A 9,731-nucleotide genomic window follows, 5' to 3' on the forward strand; every position below is an offset into this window, starting at 1 on the left:
GTTGGAATCTGCAGCAAGCAAGCCTCGTGCTCGCTTCAGTGCCTGGCTGCCGGCCGCCATCTTGGCTGACAGTTAATTTGCATATACTCACTGATTAGCCAATGAAAAGGGTAGCGGTCGTACGCTAATTACCATGTTTCTCTTTTATTAGTGTAGATAAGGAAAACTGTGCAATCCATTTTTCCTTTTCTACTTTGGATCTTATGATATTTAGAGCTACATTTCACACTTGAGTTAGAATAACTGGCTGGAAACATTTGTTTATTTTGGTACAATTTGTCTTTACCAGTGTCCCCTACTCTGATCACCATCACAAAAACAAACAAACAAACAAAAAACTTTAAAAGAATGTTATTTTACTAGTATTATTGTATAGAACATTTTCTTGTTTTATGTTGCTTCTAGTCTTTTCTAGAAGTAGTTATTATGCATACATAGATAAATGATGGAGAGATAGATAAGTGGCTACTTCTAAATAATCATAAATATCTACTTCCAATTAGAAAGAAAATAAGAATCATCCACACAGTTGGCTTTTGTTGAGAGAGTACAAAGAGTATTTTGAAAATCCATTTCCAAAGAATGTTAGCAAACCAGCATGCTCTGAACTCAAATGACAATTACTCTGTAAACTTTCATTTACTATAAAAATTTAAGCTTCCAAATTATGAATGGGGTTTGTGAACCAAGAAATTTTTCTCTGAAGGACTGTGGAAAAGATTTAGCTATAGAAACATCCTAACAGTTTGTTGACAATCAAGTGTAAATTATACAGCAGAAGTAGGAGTAATTTATTCAGGACTAACAAATGCTATATACACTCACACATATGCATACTCATGCACGTGAGTGTACGTGCGCGCGTGTACACACACACACAGAGGTAAAAAACAACAACACTTGGTCAGGTGGTTCTATATCACCAAGAAACCTCCAGGAACAGTAGTCATAACAGCAGAGGGATAGAAGAAATTTTTAGGGCCACAAATTGAACAGCCTCCTCCTAATGGTATGTATTGGGGAAGGGGTAAGAAAAGGGAAAGCAATGACATAAAATTTCCTACCATTACCAGTGTGGCTTTTTCTTGGTGAAGCATTTGTTTGGTTGCTGCCACTTATTTGATTTCAGAGAGGAAGGGAGAGGGGAAAGAGAGATAGAAATATCAATGATGAGAGAGAATCATTGATCAGCTGCCTCCTGCATAACCCTTATTGGGGATCAAACACACAACCCAGGCACGTGCCCTTGACTGGAATTGAACCCAGTACCCTTCAGTCCACAGGCTGACACTCTATCCACTGAGCCAAACCAGCTAGGGCTGGTTGCTGCCACTTCTTAACTGGCTTCCAGAATTTTCATAAAGTACTTTTGTCTCTATGTTGTTTAGTCGGTGTTTCCAGGGGAAAACAAAGGCCTGGAGCTTTCTAATCTGCTATCCCGTTAATGTCACTCTGAGATAATGATTATATACATATGCAAAAATCTACATTTCATAAATCACTCAATTATTCTTTTCAGATATACCTGAGGCCTACAAAAAGTTTCCAAATATTGTGGCAGGAAATTTCTATGCTGGACCAAACCCTACCTCCTACAACAGTCAAGACACACTCCCTTCTAATTTCTCATTGAAAATGTGTGAGAAACTACAGAAAATGGAGAGTTAGGAAGCCCTTAGTTAGCAGAGGGAAAAACCAGTCACTTTTAGACAATCTGACTAGAAAATGACTGGTTTTGTTGTATGTGATCTAATAAACTGGACTCATAAAACACTGGTTGAGACATTAGCACTAACAGAGAATTTGTTCACTATTTTAAGTGAGTTCCTCAAGAAGTTATCTGTGAGACAAGGACTTAAGAGCAAGCAGTTAATTTGAGAGGTTACCTTAGTAAATACCGGTGGGCAGTGGAAAATTGAAGCAGGGAAGGGGAGGAGGCCAACAAAAGGTGTCTTACTGAGCAGGTTTTACTGCTGTGGGCAACTGGAGCTCAGTCCCCTGGGGCACATGGGAGAGCAGGTAGAACACATCTCATAGCCCTGTTATCCAGGGTCCAAGGAGGTTGAGGTATTTATCCATCAACTTCTCTCAGTCACCGACTGAGGGCTTCTCTTGAGGGATATCAACTCCACAGCATTTCTGGCCCCTCCATGGGAGTGGCAGACTTAGGCACCTAGAAAATGTCCATTGGCCTAGAGCAGGGGTGGGCAAACTTTTTGACTCGAGGGCCACAATGGGTTCTTAAACTGGACCTGAGGGCCGGAACAAAAGCATGGATGGAGTGTTTGTGTGAACTAATATAAATTCAAAGTAAACATCATTACATAAAAGGGTATGGTCTTTTTTTTTTTTAGTTTTATTCATTTCAAAGGGCCGGATCCGGCCCGAGGGCCGTAGTTTGCCCACGGCTGGCCTAGAGTCTCAAGTACCTTCAGCTGGTATTGTTAGTATCTGGTCGGCACAATGTAACTTTTTTACAGCTGCAAAGTATTCCATTGTGTAGATGTACCACAGGTTTTTAATCCACTCATCTGATGATGGGCACTTAGGCTGTTAACAAATCTTAGCTATTGTAAATTGTGCTCCTATGAACATAGGGGTGCATATATTCTTTCTGAGGCATGTTTTTGATTTCTTGGGATATATTCCTAGAAGTAGGATCACTGGGTCAAATGTGAGTTCCATTTTTTATTTTTTGATGAAACTCCAAACTGTTTTCCACAGTGGCTGCACCAGTCTGCATTCCCACCAGCAATGCACGAAGGTTCCTTTTTCTCCACTGTCTTCGCCAGCACTTGTCATTTGTTGATTTGTTAATGATAGCCATTCTGACAGGTGTGAGGTGGTACCTCATTGTCTTTTTGATTGACATCTCTCAGATGATTAGTAACTTTGAGCATTTTCTCATATGCCTTTTGACATTGAAGAACTGTTTATTTAGGTCCTTCGCCCATTTTTTGATTGGATTATTCATCTGCCTTTTGTTAAGTTATATGAGTTTCCTCTAATTTTGGAGGTTAACCCCTTATCGGATGTATCATTGAAAATATGTTCTCCCAACATAAACTGATGAACAAAAATAGATTCAGAGACACAGAAACATTGAACAGACTGATGAATTTCAGAAGGAAGAGGGGCAGGGGGGAGAGATCAACCAATTAATTCATATGCATATATGCATAACCCATAAACACAGACAATAGGGTGGTTAGGGCCTGGAGGTGGGGTGGAGCGGGGTGGGAGAGGTCAATGGGGAAAAAAGAGGACATATGTAATACTTGCAACAATATTTTTTAAAATGTAAATTAGTGTATTAAAAAGTATCAATCCATAACTTTTAATTTTTGTTTTATAATATTCACTTTATTTTTTATTAAAGATTTCTGACTGGCAATATTACAGATACAAAGTTCAATCCTGTGTGCTGTCTTTTTCTTGCGTGGCTCAGTGGTTGAGTGTTGACCTATGAACCCGGAGGTCACAGTTCGATTCTGGGTCAGGGCACATGCCCAGGTTTCAGGCTCGATCCCTGGTGGGGGGCATGCAGGAAGCAACCAATCAATGATTCTCTCTCATCATTGATGTTTCTATCTCTCTTTCCCTCTCCCTTCCTTTCTGAAATCAATAAAAATATATTTTACAAAAATATTAAAGTCAGTGATCATTTCTGTCAGCACAGGCATTTCCAAGAGGATAGATTGTTATTCACAGAAAAAGGCCCTTTTTCTCCTTACCTAAAGGTGTGGATCTGTATACAAATGCACTAATCCAGTCTGAATGAAAAAAAATAACTCTCAGATTATTAGCGTTGTGATGATGTGATCTGCACAAACTGCTATATGCACACTGATATCATTGAAACAGCAGCAACCAGAGGAGGGATCCTTCTATAGAAAAAAGCAATTCATTTTCTGCCAACTATGGTACTTAACACTCTGTATGGAGAATTCTGAATTCATATGTATATAAAGGTATTTGTACCATCAATTAACATCCCAGAAAGCATATTTAATTTGAAGGTTTTTGTAATTCTGATGGCTCTGCTTCTTTCTCAACTCGTCTACCCACCCCCTAGAAACAGTTGTGATGCTGAATGTTCTTCCTTTAGCTAGAAATCTGTCTACTTTTAACTTATTTGTAGGGGAAGAAGAATGCGGAGAAGTGTAAGTAGCTAGAAGGTTGGCATGATGTAGTCTTTTTTTTTTTTTCTCAACACAGTGGCAGCCTCTCAGTGTCATCTGATATTGTGCAGCAAAACAAAGTGCCTATTCTGAGCAGTGAGGTTGGGAAGATATGTACAGTTAAGAAACTCTTGTAAATTACAGATATTTTGAAAACATGGTATTAAATTGAACATTTGCTTTTTAATAAAGAAGTATTTTCTTATTGCCCCTTGGCAGATTCTGGCATCTTAGAGCCAAACCAAGTTTTAGCTTCCTTCCAATTCTCTACTTCTGGCAATATGATAACGCCTCTTTCTTTCTCTTGAGGCCTCTGCTCAAGGCAGGCCTGGAGGTCTTTGATTCTAACTTCGGTTGAAGCAACAAATGCCAGTGCTGCATTGCCTGCAATTCTTTGCAGATTAAGCAGGAAGATGAGAACAAACGCACCCCTCCTGGAGAGGACTGCCCTTCCCAGGCCCACAGCAGACATGACTAGTTATTCTTGTCTCTCCTTCCCCATAAGCCTCAGTGCTGGCTCAGAATTCTCCTTACAGAGTGACGCAGATCCTTAGAATGAGACCTCGCTGGCTTTCCATGTCCTGAATCAACAAGTAAAAGTGCAGAACCCAAAGTACTAATTCCCATGCCAGTTAAAATGGCCCTGTCTTCCAGAAACAAGAATACATCTGGCTTGCCCTTGAGATGAACTCAGCTGACTGCCTTTAGTACATGAGCCTTGAGAAAAAGGTTTTTACCTAACACAGCTACATCTACACAAGAAACATTTATTGGGGGCCTAATGTGTGCCAGGCATTGTGCCTGGTACAAGAGATAAGTGATGACCATCTACAAGCCTTGTCCCCAAGGACATCACAAACAGGGGTGGGCAAACTTTTTGACTCGAGGGCCCCAATGGGTTCTTAAACTGGACCAGAGGGCCGGAACAAAAGCATGGATGGAGTGTTTGTGTGAACTAATATAAATTCAAAGTAAACATCATTACATAAAAGGGTACGGTCTTTTTTTTTTTTAGTTTTATTCATTTCAAACGGGCCGGATCTGGCCTGCGGGCCGTAGTTTGCCCACGGCTGGCTAGAAAGAAAGATCAAGGCATGAAGGGGAGGCAGATTAGCAGAGAAAGATGGTCCTGAGTCTTGACCCTGGAGCCAGACTGTCTCAGCTCCAATCCTGCCTCTGATGCTTGCTAACTGTTTGGCCTTGAAATATTACTTAGCCTCTCTCATCTTCAGTTTTTCTCATTCAGTTTAGACCTAAAGACTAAACTAATTTAGCAAAATGCCAGTCGCTCAGTGCATAGTACATGCTAGTTGTTTTATAACAAATGCCTGTCTAAAGTCTGCTCAGAGGAGCTGAGGTCAATTAGTAAGGATATAAAGGAAACCTTACTCTTGGAATGGCTGCTAAACTGAGACTGCAAATGTAAGAATTTTTCAGGAAGATCAAGACCAAAGGGCATTCAATGTAGAGGAGCATCCTGTTTAAAGGCAGGCAGTGGCAAAACCACTGTTTTAGTCCTGGGTGCTACATGGTATTATGAGGAAGGGGCCATGGAAGGGCCCAATATTTCACCAAAAGACCTTCTGTCTTCCCTCTTGTTCTGCTCTCCACTCCTCTCCCCCTGCTCTGCTCTATCCCCTGGGAGGGTGACCTTCAGGGGCTGTAAAATCAGACTCCCTTTTCCCCTGACTCCAAGTGAGTTCAAACAATGGTGAACATCCCAGGAGACAAAGGGACAGAAGGAGAGAGAGGTTGAGATGTTTATGCTCTCTAGAAACCTCCTATGGGTTTGCCTCGTCCAGGTGGAATCCTTGACCCACAGCTGTGTATCCAGATTCCATGACTACACTCTCCTTGCATCTTCAGACCTGAGGATGGAGGTGATGGCAGCTTTCTTTGTTTCTAGATCCAGAGCACAGTTTTTGTGTGCGTTTTATTTTTTGTTTTTTTGGTGGGTTTTTTTGTTTTTGTTTTTGTTTTTTACCTATTGCCCACAATTTTGAAAATGGTTCCTTTATTAAACTGTCTTTAAATTACCCAGTTTGAGTGTGACTTCAATTTTCTGCTAGGGTTGGTGTTTATATGAAACTTCAGAGAATATTCCGGTGGTCTTGATGAGGGGTGCTGAAGCCCATAATTAGGAAGGGAGCAGAAAGGAGATGGTGGAGGACAAGTGTGCATGGAGTATTATCCCAAGGACCTAGGGTTTGTTGATGAGGAAAGATGATTTGGATGACTTCCTGGTCTGTTTTGGTAATCAGAAAATGGTTCTGACAATAACACAGGTGGAAAGTTCAGATGAAGAGTGGGATTAAAACAATAATTGATGGAGATTGGGAGCAGACAAGCAGAACCTGAGGGGTGGGGTGAAGGAGAATGAAGTCTAGAGAATGTCCTGAACTAGAGGCACAGAAGTGAGAGTCATTGGTTAAAGTTTGTCTTTAAATGTATGGGAGAGGAAGGGGCTGTCTAAAGAGAAGATCTGGAATGAAAGGAGCCAGACATTTAGAAATAGTTTAGAGGAAATGAAGACCTAATCTATATATATAAAAGCCCAGAGACTAGAATGGCTGAATGACCAGAACAACCAGAATGACCGGTGGTTATAATGTGCACTGCGAAAGCCAACCAGTCTAATCCAGGCCCCAACCCAGCCGGCCTGGCCCCCAACATCCCAATCAGGGGTGGGATCAGCCGGCCAACCACCTGCGGCCCCTCCCCCTGTCTGGCCCCACCCCCAATTGGTCCCCAACACCCCAGTCAGGGGCGAGGCCAGTCAGCCAACCACCCACAACCCCTCCCCCATGCCGGGCCTGCCTGATGGGCCCCCATTGGGGTGGGCCGGCCAGACCCCACCTGTGCACAAATTCGTGCACCGGGCCTCTAGTAGATTTACTGTATAAGAATGCCTTACTATCTTATCAATGCAAAATCATTTGTATAATATAAAATTTTTCTCCTTTTTTTAAAATTTATCCCACAAATGTTCTTTTGAGCAGCTTCTATGTAACAGGCATTGTTCTTGGCCAGTTAGTGGTTATACAAGGCACCAGCTTTTGCCTCATGGAGCTTGCATTCTTGCAGTGGGAAGTGAAAAATAAAAACCTTAATAAGTTAATGTCACAGTAGTTTAGAAGGTGATAATGACATAAATAAAAAAGGTAGGCCTCATAAAGAAGGTGGCATTTAATAAAGTTTTGAGGGAGGCAAGGGGATACTATTCCAGGCAGAGAAAAAAGCAAAGTCTTTAAAAGAGAAGCAAGTCTGGCATGGCCAATGACTAGCAAGGCTAACAAGAATGAAGTGGAGAAAGTAAGGTGAACAGAAGGAAAGATGATGTGAGAGACATAACAGCAGACAGGTTATTCAGGCATTAGAAGACATTATGAAGAGAGGGAGTCATTGGGAGGAGGGGAGCCACTGGGAAAAGGAGGAGTAACTTGGAAGAGGGTGAGACAATGTGAGGATGGACAGCCATTGTGAAGCCTGATGAACCACTAATGGTTTTAACAAAGGTACACTTAAGCTGTCTTGCATTTTTACAGGATTGGTTTGCTCCTGGTAGGAAGAGAGGATAGAAGTGGGGAGATTACACAGAGGCACTTCAGAAGAAAAATAATGAACCGTCACTGTGACGGTGTGTAGTAATTGGATTCCATGCACATTTTGAAGATAAAGCCAACATGGGGAAAAAACTATTTCCTATCATAGTACTCACTTATTAAGATGAGGATCATCAATGGATTCTATAACCAGCAGATGAAATTTTATGAGAAGCAGGATATTCACAACATCATCAGGCATCTACCAAGAAGATATTATTTATTATAAAAATAGGCAAAACCTGGCAGTTACCACATTCACCAAGTGACCAGAGTTAAAGTCATAGGACACATCAGCATTGTGTGTCTCAATGACATACAGCACTAAGTACAATAGGTATTTCAGTCATTCCCTTGCCCATAATGCATAACCTGAAGCTAAACATGAGGAAACAGATTCAAGGGCATTCTACAAAATATCTGGCCTACACTCAAAAAGGAAAGAAAGAATGATTAAAAGAGACCAAAGTGTCTTGTTAAGATCGTGAATCATTCCTTTTTTCTTGTGCCATAAAAAAACATTTTTTGATTAATTGACAAAAATCTAAATTAGGTCTTCAAATTAGAAATAACATCATATGAATATTGATTTCTGGATTTTGATAATATTACTGGGTTAAATAAGAGAAAAATCCTTGTTTTTAGGAAATAGGCTCAGAAGTATCTATAACAATAAAAGGGTAATATGCTAATTAGACTGGACATCTTCCGGACGTCATTCCAGATGTCCTTTCTGATGAAGCCAGGGCCGAAGAGAAGCCAGCCCAGGCCCTGGTTGCCTGCGGGTGGCCCAAGGGAAGCCCGGGTCTCGGTGCTAGAGCAAAGCCAGTTCCGGCAGCCAGGGGAAGGAAGGCCTACTCTTGCATGAATTTTTGTACATTGAGCCTCTAGTCCCATATAATAAAAGGCTAATATGCAAATTGACCGAACAGCGGAACAACTGGTTGCTATGACGCTCATTGACCACCAGGGGGCAGATGTTCAATGCAGGAGCTACCCCTTGGTGGTCAATGCTCTCTCATAGGGAGAGCGCTGCTCAGCCAGAAGCCAGGCTCACAGCTGGCAAGTGCAGAGGCAGTGGTGGGAGCTTCTCCTACCTCCACAATAGCTCTAAGGATGTCCGACTGCCAGCTCCCAAGCCATCTGTCAGACACCCCCAGAAAGTTCCCAGATTGCAAGAGGGTGCAGGCCAGGCTGAGGGACCCCCATGAGTGCATGAATTTTGTGCATTGGGCCTCTTGTTTAAGAATAAAATGAAAGAAAATTAGATGCCATTCTGTAACTTAATCCCAAATGATTCAGAATAAATACTAAAAATACTTAGATACAGGTTAGAATGATAATGCAAATGTGGAAAAATGTTAACTTTTGGGGAGTCTGGGTAAAAGACATATAGGAAGTCCTCATGGCAACTTTTCTGTAAGTCTAAGATTACATCAAAATTTTAAAAAGCATTTTTTATTCATAAAATCTATTTTCAGAAATTTTAGGAATTTCCAGACTTCTTCAATTTCCTAATCAATTCTAGCTTATGACTCAATGGCAATAGAAGTTTTATTAAGGACATATTTTAATTCCTAAAATAAAATAACCAGAAGTGGACGTTCATTACTTGATGTTTTCCTGAGATTTTATAAATCTTTTCATTCATATTAAGTTCATTAGGCAGTGGTGTGTGTTTTTCTTGTTTTGTCGTTTGCAAAGGAACTTTCTTGCAAATGACATTTTATGCAGCTTGTCTTCATATAAAACTAACCCAAACCTGAAGCCCAATAGTTTCTAGTTCCTCTCCTCTTAATCCCAAGGGAGCCTCTGACATCTTGCTGGATTCTCTATGCTCTTGAGACCGCAGTTTGAACAGTTCTCCACTATAGAAACCAGGAGGAAAATGCTTTTAAGGCAATATGCAGTTTACACACTGATTTTGCTTTTCTCAAACTATATAGCA

This window comes from Myotis brandtii, unplaced genomic scaffold, assembly GCF_000412655.1.
Source record: "Myotis brandtii unplaced genomic scaffold, ASM41265v1 scaffold1063, whole genome shotgun sequence".
Classification (NCBI taxonomy): Eukaryota; Metazoa; Chordata; class Mammalia; order Chiroptera; family Vespertilionidae; genus Myotis; species Myotis brandtii.